General features: G+C 33.9%; 2 pseudogenes; both read left to right on the top strand.

Moving 5' to 3' along the window:
- Positions 1–1,556: 1,556 nt before the first annotated feature.
- Positions 1,557–2,532, top strand: LOC141540662 (trace amine-associated receptor 7d-like; annotated as a pseudogene).
- A 7,763-nt stretch (positions 2,533–10,295) lies between these two features.
- Positions 10,296–11,336, top strand: LOC141540661 (trace amine-associated receptor 7c-like; annotated as a pseudogene).
- Positions 11,337–14,772: the final 3,436 nt, after the last annotated feature.

Here is a 14,772-nt window from a genome sequence, read left to right as displayed (position 1 = left end):
AGAATTATTTTCTATAGAAAGCACACCCTTTAAGCAAAGAGCATACACTTTCATTGTGGACAGCCGATAAGGAATTGTTTTTTGTCTTTCTTTGAATCCCCAACATCCAGCACAAAATCTGACACATAATAGGTATTTAAATGCTTCTTGACTTAATAATGGAGAGGAAGTTTCCCATAATAATAAAGAATTATCTATTCTCCATTATTTATTGTTTCTTTGAACTCTGGTTCTTTGAGATAAGACTACAAACCTTAAACCCTCCAATAAAAGCTTCCTATGTATTCACTTTGCCTGGAGACACTACCTAGTTTCATCTGTCCTTCATATAGGTTGTTGTTTTTTTTTTTTTTTTTTCCATCTAGACATCATTAGAACCTCACTTTTATTTCAAATATTCAAAGTAGAATGGAATTCACGCCAACTCAAAGATTAGTGCAGAAAGCATTTTTACTCAACTGGAAATTAAGAGTAAACAGGGAGAAGAGACAAGGGTATTAGAGGGAAGGTATGTTCAGGAATATATTCAGAAAGATATGAATCATAAGAAAAGAAATCTAATCATGAAGGAATGATTATGAAAAGAGGTTTAAAAAGAGAGAAAATGTAAGAAGCTATGTGTAATATTAAAATGAGAGGAAAAGAGAGGCAGAGAAATATCAACAGATTTAATTTAGCACAGAGGACTGGTGCTTAGTATATTTTCCATTTCTCACCAACTTATTTGTGAAGAGGTGTCAAGAAGTAAAGATGGGGAGGAAAAATAAGAGTATTGAATGGAAAGCAATATGCAATTAATGATCACAAAATGTGAATAGGAACTGATCCATAAAACAGTAGAGTTTAACAAAATGGATTAGAAAGAACCCAACAATATGTTGTTTAAAAAGAACATGGTTGAAATAAAAAAGATTAGTACATAGTTAAAATTAAAGAGTGGAAGCAAAATCTATTATGATTTTATTGAAGTAAAAAATGTAGGAGGAGCACTCATGATCTTATATAATAGAAAAAATAGGCTTGATTAAAATAAACAGAGCACCTTCATTATGCTGAAAGGCACCAAAGACAAATAAATTAGTAGTAATAATACTCAATAGGATGAATAACACCTAAATATTTAAAAGAAATGATGAATGAGGTAAAGGAAGAAATAGTAAAACTATAACATATCTCTTTTAGGTACCCCTTTTCAGACATGTAAAGCAAAAACAAAAACAAAAACCAGAAAGAAGTTAGAAATTTGAAGGAAATTTTTATAACAGTTAGAGATGATAGGCCTCTGGTAATCATTGGACAGTTATGGAAAGGGATATAGATATTAATTAGCTATTCATCCATAGTTTATTTATTTTAAAAAAATGATATTGTATTAGGGCTTAAGCTTCACTAATAAATGCAGAAAAGTTAAACACATTTAATTATGACAATAAATAAAGTTTATGTTCATTTAAAAGCCATTAAAATGTATAAAATTAGTTGAAGGCTAAATAGCTTAATGCTTAAAGGACTGATGAGTCAAAGAAAAAATTAGAGAAACAATAAATGCTTAATAAATGGTCATGATTTCAACCCTTCACTTCAAGCTGCTGCATTCTGCAGCTAATTATCTTGTTGCTTCCTTGGCTTATGCTGACTTTTTAATGGGAGCCACTGTGATGCCCTTCAGCATGGTGAGGTCTAAGGAAAGTTGTTGGTATTTTGAGGAAAGTTACTGTAAATTTCACTCAAGTTTTGATGGATCATTTTGTTATTTTTCCATTTTTCACTTGTGCTTTACCTCCATTAATAGATATATTGCTATCACTTGACCCTCTGATCTATCCAACCAAATTCACTCTGTCAGTTTCAGGAATCTGTATCCTATTCTCCTGGTTCCTTGCCATTTCATTTAGTTTTTCAGTTCTCTATACATATTTCAATAATGATGGCATGGAGGAATTAGTAAGTGCCCATATCTCTGTGGGAGATTGTCAGTTTGCTATAAATCAAACCTGGGTAATGATAAACTTTCTGTTGTTCTTTATTCCCACTCTAGTTATGGTCATTCTTTAATGTAATATTTTCTAGTAGCTAAACAACAGGCTAGAAAGATTGAAAGTATGGATAGACAGAGGGTTACAAAGCTAGAGTATCAGAGAGAGGAGAGAGAGAGAGAGGGAGAGGGAGAGAGAGAGAGAGAGAGAGAGAGAGAGAGAGAGAGAGAGAGAGAGAGAGAGAGAGAGAGAGAGAGAGAGAGAGAGAGAAGCAGCCAAAACTGTGGGCATTGCAGTGATTGCATTTCTAATTTCATGGTTCCCATACTTTATTGACTCAATAATTGATGCATTTGTAGGGTTCATCACCCCAGCATATATTTATGAAATTTTAACTTGGTTTACTTATTATAATTCAGCCATGAACCCTCTGATTTATGCTTTCTTTTACCTTTGGTTTTGATGAGCAATTAAACTGATTATCAGTGAGGAAGTCTTCAGAGGTTTCTCTTCAACAATAGATTTGTTTTCTAAACTAATTAAGGATTTAAATTGAAGAATTTAAAATATAGAACAAAGTTTAAAATGGAACAGGTGAATTATTGTGACATAAAAGTATAGTCTCTCCATTTAATCCAAGTCCAGTTTCAGGCTCATGTTTAATGAAATTTGTTTACCATGCCAAATTATATGGGAACAGTGTTTACTGTTGAGGTCTAGCTAAAGGACACCTAAATAAAATTAGGATTAATGGAGGTCTAGTGGCAGGTTTGGGGTACAAGGAATCAAATGGAGCTCCCCTGCAACCCCTTTGGATTCGGCGCAAGGATACACAGTTAAATGAGTTCTAGTAGCAGCGAGAGTCCCCTGTAAATGAATTTACAGGCCCGAAAACCTAGATTGATAAAAAGAGGTTTATTGGAGGGTTTGGTAGTAAGGTTAAAGTCTGGTTAGTAAAAGGTATTAGAAAGAGGAAGAAATACACCAAAAGTGGTGGGACAGAAAGTCTGCGATGCAAAGCATCATGCTTGCATGTTTCAACTCTCTGCCCAGAGATGATTCCAGCTTGGCTCTTTTATTTGCTTGAAGGAGCCTAGGACAGTGCCATGGTGTGCTTTTCAGATAAGGAAGAAACTGTTTTGGGGAAACCTGAGCAGATAGTGGGGGTTGAGAAAACCCAAGCCAGCTCAGATCCGGTGGGGGCTGGGTACAAGCCCAAGTTAGCTCAGATAAGAATCTCTCCCCTTGGAATACAAAAGGGTAGATTTGACCAGATCTTGTAAATCAAAGGTTAGTCCCAAAGGAAGTTGGAGATCAGAAAAGGAATCTTAAAGGGGGCTACACCTGCATCATTTACAAGCTGTCTTCAAACTTGCATTCCTGTTCCTGTCTTTCCTTATTTAATGTTTGCTTTTATTCATTATTCATCTTAGACTAGTGGGTAAAAGGAGTTTTCTCCCTCCAATAAATATCTTATTCTCTTATTTAATCTGCTCCCTCAGTTAGCCTTTCATTTTTAGTAGATTCATTTTTAGTAGACCTATTTTGTCTCTCCTTCTAAGAATATCTCTGATATTTTTCTTCTTTTTAAAAAAAGTTTCTTTAAATTTTTCACATGTAATAAATTTGAATAATTTTCTATTCTGTAGTTAACAATTGCATTTTTTTAAAAATCAGTAACCCTGAAAAGGTTTTAGCTCTATTCTGGATCACAGTATTTGATTGTTGTTTTTTCTTTCTTTCTCTCTTTTATTTTTAGGAAATTGTATTAAGTTATCAATCTTATTCAATTATAAAACTACCTTCCTGTGAAAGGAATTCATACAATAATATATGTTTTAACATGCTTTGTGTATTTCAACATGGACAAGACTTGTTAGAAAACATGAGTCTCTTTGTATTATGATTTGTTAATCAGAGAGGTTAAGTGAGGTATCCAGAGTGTAAGGCAGAGTTTGAAATCAAGTCTTCTATAGTTCACATCCAGCTGTTTAATGGCTCCACAATCCAAAATAATGTTTCTACCTTTCAAATTGATTATATTCTACTCTGTTGGGCTGATTTCCTGGCTGATAACACAAATGTGGAGGGTCCACTGCATTTTTATTAGAGGTAAATTGCTTAGTTTATATCTCTTTTTCATGAAAAAAAAAATCCAAAATGCTCATTTTCTGAGCCATTCAATCATTATGTTGCTCCCCAGTCCTTCCCTCATATTGATTTTCTTCAGCCAGAAGTAATATAAGGAACTAGGATTTGTTTTTTTTTGAAGCACTTTATTGGGAAATGATTTGTACCAGTTCCACTCGTTCGGTGATAAAGAGAGCCATCTATACCCAGAGAGGGAACAAGAGTGTGGAACACAACATAGCATTCTCATTCTCTCTGTTGTTATTTCCTTGCATTTTCTTTTCTTTCTCAGTTTTTCTTTTCTTTCCTTCTTGGTCTGATTTTCCTTGCACAGCAAGATAACTATATAAATATGTAAACATATATTGGATTTAATATGTATTTCAACATATGTAACATGTATTGGACTACCTGCAAGCTAGAAGAGGAGGTAGGGGGAAGGTGGAGAAAATTTGGAACAAAAAATTTTGCAAGGGTCAGGGCTGGAAAAATTACCCATTCATATGCTTCGTAAATAAATAAAAAAATTAAATAAATTATTTTTAAAGCACTTTATTGGAGCTACTGATATCTGGCTAATAACCATGTACTCAAATTACAGCATTCCCTAGTAATACATTATTTCATATTCTGATACAGGTCTATCTCCTCCCATAACACTGATATGCACAACATTCACTCCATTCTTCCCTCCTTAAAATGTCACATATTAATTCAGATGTCCAGAAGTTCAACTTAATACCTATTTGACAAGATTTAACTTTCATGAGTCTCAGGGGTTTTTTTTCCACATATGAGAATTATATGGCATGAATTCAAAGATATATTAAAACTAAATCTTGTTTAGATAAGTTGGACATTTTCTGATGCCTCCTTGGAAGTGGCTCCTTCATGTTAGCATCCAGTGAATCTAGATATATTAAATGAAACATTGTTTTGGCTGTGTTGTTACTTAACTGTTTTTCTTTGTTAATAGGAATAGTTCAAATATAAACACATAGGGGAAGAGGTCTGGGCTTACCTGAAATGCTTGTGATATAATGACTCATGGTAAAAATAAACATTTTATAAATAAATTACTGAATAGGAAGATAGGGTGTCAGAATGGAAATTCCTTTTGATTTTCAACCACAGATATTCAGTTACAACAAAAGCAAAGTATTTTGAATTTTATGTCTGACTATTTAATTTGCTTTTATGTTAGAATGAATAGAAGAGAGTTTGAAGAAACTCATCCTTTTTGACTTTCATAACAATGGCTTTGTCATTTGGTATCTTTGGACTAATAATGAGGTCAGCACAATGACTCTGTAGACCATGAGTTTGGTACTAAGTCCAATATTTTCTTTAGAGCCTTCCAAACGTTGAACTAGCTCTGGCAATGCACACATTAACCACATTATTAATGTGTATATTTTTAGAAAGTACATTACTGTAGCGAGCTGTCGTCTCCAGAAGCTGCTGGATCGCTCTCTGGGAAGAGATCTGCTGTGTCTACTCAAATCTCTCAGACAGATTCTTCTTCCTGTAGTGAACCATTGTCTCCAGGTAGTTGCTGTTAACTCTTGTCCAGAGAAGTGACTTCCCTTCCTGCAGAGAGCTGCGTCAAGCCTGATGTAATGCAAAGTCTTCTCCTTGAATCTCCTCCAGCTCTTATCCTTCTCCATGTAGACTCACTTTCCAGGCCCACTGTTGCTTTTTATCCTCCCAGAGAATGGGCGTGGGATAATGCAAGGGCTTCTGGGAAGAACCACTTCAGCCAATGAGCTTGCTCCTTCTATCAAGTCAACCTGAGTTCTCACCTTGTAATTGTCCAGAAAACCTGAATTCTCACCTTGTCACTGTCCAGACAACCTGAATTCTCACTTAGTAATCCTAACACATTGCCAAGATAAGTGGATTTATCCACAGCATTCAAAGATACCAAATGACAGAGCCTTTGTTGTCTATCTGTGAAATCTGAAGAATATACTAGCATCATGTCAGGAAACTGAATTACTGTCTTTTGAATTACCTTAGGAAGACTTTGGAGATCACCTGGCAGAATTAGATAACAGACACAGATCCTTTCTTGAACTAAACTGCCAAGAATTATAACTTTTCTATAGAGAATACACAGTACTGTTGGGTTGACTCCGTTGTTTGAATACCAAACATATTCTTGCCAAAAATACTATTTTAGAGAGAACTCACAAAGGACAAGCACTCATATGGTGCTCAAAATCTCCTTTAAGAATATTTGAATTACTTATGTAATATGGCAGACATTGGCATAGGACATCTCAGCATAGTATGCCCTTATCAGAGAAGGTGTTATGCACTGTGAGCAAAAATAGAATAGAATTAGTTCAAAAGAAATTTGAGATGTGCAAATTGAGATAATCCACCCCAAATGTTCACAAGGACTATTTGTACCCAACTTGGGGTAGTGCATTCTGAGCTCTTATTGATCTGATCAGCTGTACTGGGACACACTATAACTTGATTCTAACATAGTGATATCATTTTGTTTCTCTTTGAGAACAAAAGACAATAATCATGTGTAGATAGATAGATAGATAGATAGAGGTAGACTTGTGTACACATGAATAATAAAGATACACATGTATATATATAAATATACTTGTGTATGTGTGTGTGTGTATGAAAGTCATGAAAATAAAAGATAACTACTTATAAGAAAGATTCTAATGATCTAAAACAAAGGTATAACACTGGACTGTAAGAAAGAATGGAAAGAAGAAAAACAAAGAGCTGGTGGGGAGTCATAATTCCTTTTCAAAGGGCTCTAAGTCATTTATGAACTCAAATCATATTCAGGGGATTGTGGTAGTAGAATAGAGAGGTAAAGGTAATAAGATAAATGGAATTATTCAGGAAACAGAAGAAAAACCTAGGAAGAACATAAGAGGAAAGGAGAAATCAATTACAGGGAGATAGAATTTAAGTTGATATAAAAAAATGAATTTCCTGGAAAAATGGATTCTGTCTTGTTTTATTGTCACTTTTTCTGAGATCATTATTGCTACTCACATTTTTTTAAGTTCACATGCAGCATAAACAATTTTGTTCTAACCTATTAATTTAATTCTGAATGAATCTTTATGCTTCAAATGTGTTTCTTCTAAACTATCTTGGACAATCAAATCAAATATTGTGATGTTAAGAGACAAATATGGTGGCTCTGCACTCAGAATCCTGTAGAAATCTTGACATCTCTTTTCTTGTGTTTCTTTTTTGCACCCTTCTCAGTTCATTTGTTAATACTCTTAGAATAATCTGGCTAAGCTAAGCCACTTGTAAAACTTTCTATAAGTTTATTCCCTTCCCTGCTTTTTGCTGTCTTAATTGGACAATATTATTCCATAATCTTCCACTTTCCCTTCCAAAGGATTTTAGAAGTATGATGACTAAAAAACTAAGATTGTCATCAACCCACAAGAATTTTATTAAAAACTATTTTCCAGGTACAAATTCAATGTACCATTGATACAAAGATGAAATGAAAAAGTCTTTACATTCAGGAAGGTTATATTATCTTAAGAAACACAACATGTACATAAATAAGCAAATGACAATAACTATAAGATAATTTAGAGGGGAGAATTCTCATAGCCGAGGGCCATTAGGAAAATCTTTATGTTGATAGTGATACTTGACTTTGAAAGGAAAGTAGGATTATTGATAGTTCTCAAACCCCTAGATAAGTTAGTATGTCTACCTCAAGCACATGAAGACTCCCCATCCTTACTCCCCAGCCCTATGCAATGGGAGCATGAAAACAACTTGTTCCAATGGATAATGAAGGCAGGTGAAGCAGGTGCTATGGAGTGCTTAGAGTATGGTAGGTACTGAAGACATCAAGATACATTCCAGGCAATTGCCAGTCTGACTTTTGTCCGGCCACTGGACTTTGATGACTCTGAAAGAGGGAGTGAAAGCTGATGACTCTGCAAATATGATTCATTTAATCCAATTCACCCATGAATCAAGACATCATCCCTTGATCCTCTTCAAAAATGGAAGACAAATAAGAATAAGTGCAGATCATCCCAACCCCGAATAATCACAGTTATTGAGTAGCTTTATCATGAGAGAACACAGTTTAAAGGCAGGCACCACTGTGAAGTCTTATTAGAGTTTAGTTTCACATTTTATAGGCAAGTTGTGGAATTCTTTATGCCGCACAGAAACTCACCAAGGTCAATTGTTGATTTGGATTTCAAGATATCACTTAATTCTAATATCTTATTCTACTATTATCTATATAATGCACACAAATATATATACACATATATATATAAATGTGTGCATGTGTACAAGTTATATGTGCATATTATATGCATGCATACATTCAGTATAGATGTTTATGTGTGTGTAAATGGACATGTGTGTATAATTTGTATGTTTAGTCTTATTGCAATTTTAATCTAATAAAGTCTTAGTGTTGTCTCAAGTTATTAAAGTTTGAAATTGCCCAAATACTTTTGTGACAATTATATGTGGATAGGCAGAATTGAAGAGTAGAAGGAAGGCTTGCTTTGTAATTAATTGTAATTAAGACTTGAATTCTGCCACACACTGGTTCCTGAAAAAGCCTTTTAGCCTCTCAGTACCTTCCCCAATTCTTCCCCCAGGAACACTGTAAAACTATAAGTTATATAGTAGTAGCAATTTACTTTATATAAAGACATGTATTGAGTGGAAGTTTCTCACACTGATGAAATATATGTACATATATATGTCATATATGTAAACATAATATATATTCAGAGTTTTCAAAAAAAATCCTCCTCTGATGTTTTATTATCATATGGAAATTACCAACAATTCTCTAAGATTCTTTAAATGAATCCAAATCTATTTAGGCATATGAAAGCTAAAAAGACTTGAATTATGAAAACAACAAATTGCTAGTATGTTTGCAATCTGAGGATTAGCTAGCAATGAAAAAAATATCTAAAATGTTATTAAGGAGATAAGCTCTAAAATGTGAGCTAATACCTAAAAAACTAGAAATCACTTAATGAGCAGGAGAAACTTTGAAATATAACTACATATGTGGATGCATGTATATTCATATATGTGAATATATAAATATAGGCAGAGTCTCCTAAAAGACAGTTAAATTTTCAGCTTTCATAATTACATGCACAAACATATGCATACAAACAAAGCTACATTTATATAGCATCATATATACATCTGCATTTCATATGTATACATATATAAATACACATATGAACACACATAGAACATAGACAAATCATAGAACACACAACAAAAACAAAACACATAGAACAAGAAACAAATGCAAAATGTGCAAATGTGACAAAATTAAATAGCTCACTTATGTTCCAGTAAACAGTAGTGTAGAAGAATAAATTTCTTATTAATGGTTATTAGAAAAAAAAAAAGTTTCTTCCACTAATTCACACCTAACGCCATAGATATTATATCTTACAGGTTTTCTGTCACTTCTCTGGTTGAGGTCCCAAAAGGTTGGAGTACTTTGGGCATTAACTCAGAATTGACAACATTAAGAAGGACAAATAAAAGGTGACCCTTGAAGGGAAGAATCTTTTAGTATCTTACTGCACTTTTCTTCCTTTTTTTTTTTTCCCTGCGACTGGGGTTAAGTGACTTGCCCAGGGTCACACAGCTAGAAAGTGTTAAGTGTCTGAGACCAGATTTGAACTCGGGTCCTCCTGAATTCAAGGCTGGTGCTCTATCCACTGCACCACCTAGCTGCCCCCTCACTGAACTTTTCAGAGGAGTTTGGCAGAGGTAAAGAATCAGATGAGAGGAAAATATTATATAATAAGATAAGCAATGACTGTTTTGATGCTGATCCTTAGGAGACTTATTCAAAGATATTTCCCTAGAGGTTTTTATATAAGGGGAAGCATCCTACCGAGTTAAATGGACATATACTGAGTATGACTGAGAATGAGGGCTTCATTGTTTATAAGAGAGGGAGAAAGGATTAAACATGTATGTAATACCTACTATGCCAGGCAACGTGTTAAGTGTCTTACAAATATCTCAGTGAAATGGACCATAATATATGAAAGATAGTATTGAACTTTGCACACACATACATTTATCTTTTTTTCAGGATTATTGAAAATGTCAGTGATAATTTTTCTGTGATTACTAAGAAAATCAAAGATACATCAAAAGAGAATAATGATAAGCAGCAGCAATGGTTCCCAAACTTCAGCTTTACAGCTCTGCTATGAGAACATCAATGGGTCCTGCATTAAAGTCTCTTACTCCCCTGGACTCCAAGTCATCCTCTGCCTGGCTCTTGGCTCTGGAATGGTGCTGGCTGTCTTGGGAAACCTTCTGGTTATGATTTCAATCCTTCATTTCAAGCACCTATACTCTCCAGCCAATTTTCTCATTGCCTCCTTGGTTTGTGCTGACTTTTTAATGGGAGCCACTGTGATGCCCTTCAGTATGGTGAGGTCTGTAGAAAGTTGTTGGTACTTTGGGGAGAGTTACTGTAAATTTCATTCATCTTTTGATGGATCGTTTTGTTATTGTTCTATTTTTCATTTGTGCTTCATCTCCATTGATAGCTACATTGCTGTGACTGACCCTCTTGTCTATCCAACCAAATTCACTGTCAGTTTCAACCATCTGCATCCTATTCTCCTGGTTCCTTGCTATTACATTTAGTTTTTCACTTTTTTACACAGGTGCCAATGATGATGGACTAGAAGAAGTTGTAAGTACTCTCACCTGTGTGGGAGGTTGTCAGATTGCTATGAATCAAAACTGGGTACTGGTAGACTTTCTGTTGTTCTTTATTCCCACTCTGGTTATGGTTATTCTATATTGTAAGACTTTTCTAGTAGCTAAACAATAGGCTAGAAAGATTGAAAGTATTAACAGCCAAACTGAGTCATCCTCAGAAAGTTACAAAGCCAGAGTGTCTAAGAGGGAAAGAAAAGCAGCCAAAACATTAGGCATTGCAATGATTGCATTTCTGATTTCATGGTTCCCATATTTTATTGATTCAATAATTGATGCATTTGTAGGGTTCATCACCCCAGCATATATGTATGAAATTTTCATTTGGTTTATCTATTATAACTCAGCCATGAATCCTCTGATTTATGCTTTCTTTATCCTTGGTTTCGAAGAGCAATCAAATTGATTGTCACTGGGAAAGTCTTCAGAGGTCACTCTTCAACAATAAATTTGTTTTCTGAAAAAAATTAAGGTTTTCAATTCAAAAAAGTAAAATGTGGAACTAAGTTAAAAATGGAACAGGTGAAATATTATGAGATGAAAGTATATTCTTTTCACTCAATCTAAATTCCAATTTCAAGATTCATGTTTAAAAATTTTTATTATGACAAATTACATGTGTCATGCTGTCTTCAAGCTATCTTCAAAGTTGCACTCTTGTTCCTGTCTTTTCTTATTTGACATTTGCTTTTATTCATTATTCTTCCCTTGTACCAAAGAGTATCATCAATATTTTATAATCTTATCTAAAGCCTTCACTCTATTAGCCTTTTAGTTGTAGTAGGTAAGCCACATATATTGTCTATTATGCTTTTTTCCAAGAAAATCTCTAACTTTTTTCTTTTTAAAGATTTTTAAAATTTTTTCACGTGTAAGAAATTGGAATAATTTTTTGTTCTGTAGTTAACAATTGCATTCATTTGAATCAGTAACACTGATGTTTTCATTTCTATTCTGGATTATATAATTTTGTGATTTATTTTATCTTTTTCTTTTATTATTTTAAATAAACTAAAGGTAGAAATCAATCTCTCTTACAGCCAATAATTAAGTTTTCTCTCTGTGAAAGGAATTCATACAGTCATAATGGTTTTCTACCCTCAAAGTCCTGGGCTTTCTTTATATCTTAATCAATGAGAGAACCACCTAAATTAACGTAATTTACATGTTTTTATAAGTATAAGTGCACTTTATCATTATTTTTATGCAATTACTTCATCAATAATATCAACCATTTATATATTATACATACCAGGTATCATGCAAAGGGCTTTACAATTTTTTTCTCATTTGTTTTTCACAACAACCCAGGGGAACATTTATTATTATTATAAGGTTAAAGGACTTGTCAGAGTCACACAGATAGGTCCAGTATTCTATCCACTATACTACCAACTGCCCCCATTTCAGCTTGTAATTATTGTCACTCTTTTTTTATCTCTCTCTGTCCTCCCTAGCCCCTTCCTCCCTCTCTCTCTCTCTCTCTCTCCTCTCTCTCTCTCTCTCTCTCTCTCTCTCTCTCTCTCTCTCTCTCTCTCTCTCTCTCTCTCTCTCTCTCTCTCTCTCTCTCTCTTCTCTCTCTCTCTCTCTCCTCTCTCTCTCTCTCTCTCTCTCTCTCTCTCTCTCTCTCTCTCTCTCTCTCTCTCTCTCTCTGTTTATACCTACTTGTCTCTTTCTGTTTCCATCTACTTCTGTCTGTCTGTCTCTATCTCCATCTGTACATTGGAATTCTTAGTTAATTGGTTGCAAAAGGCAGAGTAATTATCCCTCCAGTAACTACCCTTCCCCACTCTATTCCCTCAAAAAGCAAGTAAGACTTCCAGTTTCAAAGAAAAAGTCATCCCAGCTAAACTCCTCCCTTCTTGACCTTTGAGTAGGGGTGGTATATTCTTGTTAAATGTTTACTATATGCCAGATAATGAATTAAGCCTTAAAAATATTAACTGATTAGACCTTCTCTACAAAAATATAAGAAGATTGTTAGGTGATTTGCCAGGGATCATGAAGCTTGTAAGTGTCTCTAATACTAGATATAAACACAAATTTACTCCATGTGCTATATAGCCTAAAACCATATCCACTGTGCTACCTAGCTACCTGTAGATTAAAACTAATTTTATGAAAATATTTAACAAAATATGTTAGATTAAATAGTTCATAGAATGCAGATTAAATCATCTAGGGAGACTTGAATTATCTCATATAATGATTTTTTTTTTCAGTTCCCCTCAGTTTAATAATCATCTCTAGACACTTTCTATTCCTATTGTTTAGTTCTACATCTAATAGTATTGTATCCTATAAGCATCTTAAAGTCACTGTATCCAAAAATATGTGCCTATTATCTTTCTACCTCTCCCTACTTCCAAATGTTCCTGTTACTATAAAAGGCATCACCATCTTTCCAATAAGCATAACTCCCAACCTGAATGATGCTGGTTTGTTCACTTATGTGACACAGTATGCTTTCTATCTTCACAACCTCTGATATATATATGTATATGTGTGTGTGTCTATTTATAAATTTTCTCAACACATACAACTGTCACTTTTATGAAGTTTTCTTCACTTCACTTTTGGATTATTATTATTGTTTGAGTGATTTCCCTATATTAAGTCTCTCTCCACTCCTGCTAAAGTGATTTTTAAACCACAGATTTGAACACAGTATGCCCCTATTTAATACAAAGCAATGGCTCTTTATTATCTCCAGTATCAAGTATACAATCCTCTGTTTGAGGCTTTAAGCTTTTTGTAATCTGGAACTTTCATATCTTTTTTTACTCCAGATATTTTAACTTCATGTCCTTACCTGTATAATCTAATGATGCTGGTTTTCTTGTTATACCTTACCCATGACACTCCATCTCTTAGCTGGACCTTTTTACCTGTGACTGTTTCTCACATTTGGAATACTCTCTTTCCAACATAAGACTTTTTAATTCCTTAAAGACTCATCCCAAATCCCATCTTTCACAGGAGCCTTTGGTGTCTTATATCTCCAATCTCCTGATGCCCTCTGTCTGAGATTATTTTTTATTTGCTCCACATACAAGATGTCCTAAAAGTTTTAGTATAGTTTTAAGCAATTAAACCTTAAAACTTCACTGAAAGTTTTTCTTTTTCCCATTTATTTAGTATTTTATTTTCCCCATTACATAAAAAATAATTAACATTCATTTTTAAAACTTTGAGTTCCAAATTCTCTCTACTCCTTTTTTCCTAACCCCCCCCATTGAGAAGAAAGCAATTTGATGTAGGTTATACATGTATAGTCATGCAAAACATTTCCCTAATAGTCTGCTGTAAAAGAGAACGTAAATTTAAAAAAAAATTCCTTAAGAAAAAAAAAAAGTATGCTTAAAATGTTTGTGGCAGGCTTTTCATAGAGGCAAGAAACTGAAAACTGAGTGGATGCCCATCAGTTGGAGAATGGCTTAATAAGTAATGGCATATGAATGTTATGGAATATTATTGTTCAAAAAGAAACGATGAGGAGGATGATTTTAGAGAGGCTTAGAGAGACTTACATGAACTGATGCTAAGTAAAATTAAGCAGATCATTGTACACAGCAACATCAATATTATACAATGATCAATTCTGATGACTTACTCTTTCCAACAATGAGATGATTGATGCCAGCTCCAATGATTTTGTGATGAAGAGAGTCATCTACACCTAGAGAGAGGACTGTGGGAACTGAATGTGGATCACAGCATAATATTCTCACTCTATTTGATATTGTTCACTTGCATTTTGTTTTCTTACTAATTTTCTTTCCTTTTTATCTGATTTTTCTTGTGCAGCAAGAGAATTGTATAACTATGTTTATACATATTGGATTATTATATATTTTAACATGCATTAAAAAAAAAGTAATGTGCCCCTCTTTTCTACATATAATTA

Source organism: Sminthopsis crassicaudata, chromosome 4 (assembly GCF_048593235.1).
Source record: "Sminthopsis crassicaudata isolate SCR6 chromosome 4, ASM4859323v1, whole genome shotgun sequence".
Taxonomy (NCBI): domain Eukaryota; kingdom Metazoa; phylum Chordata; class Mammalia; order Dasyuromorphia; family Dasyuridae; genus Sminthopsis; species Sminthopsis crassicaudata.
The sequence above is the reverse complement of the archived record's forward strand: the minus strand, read 5'-3'. Positions and strand labels throughout refer to the sequence as shown.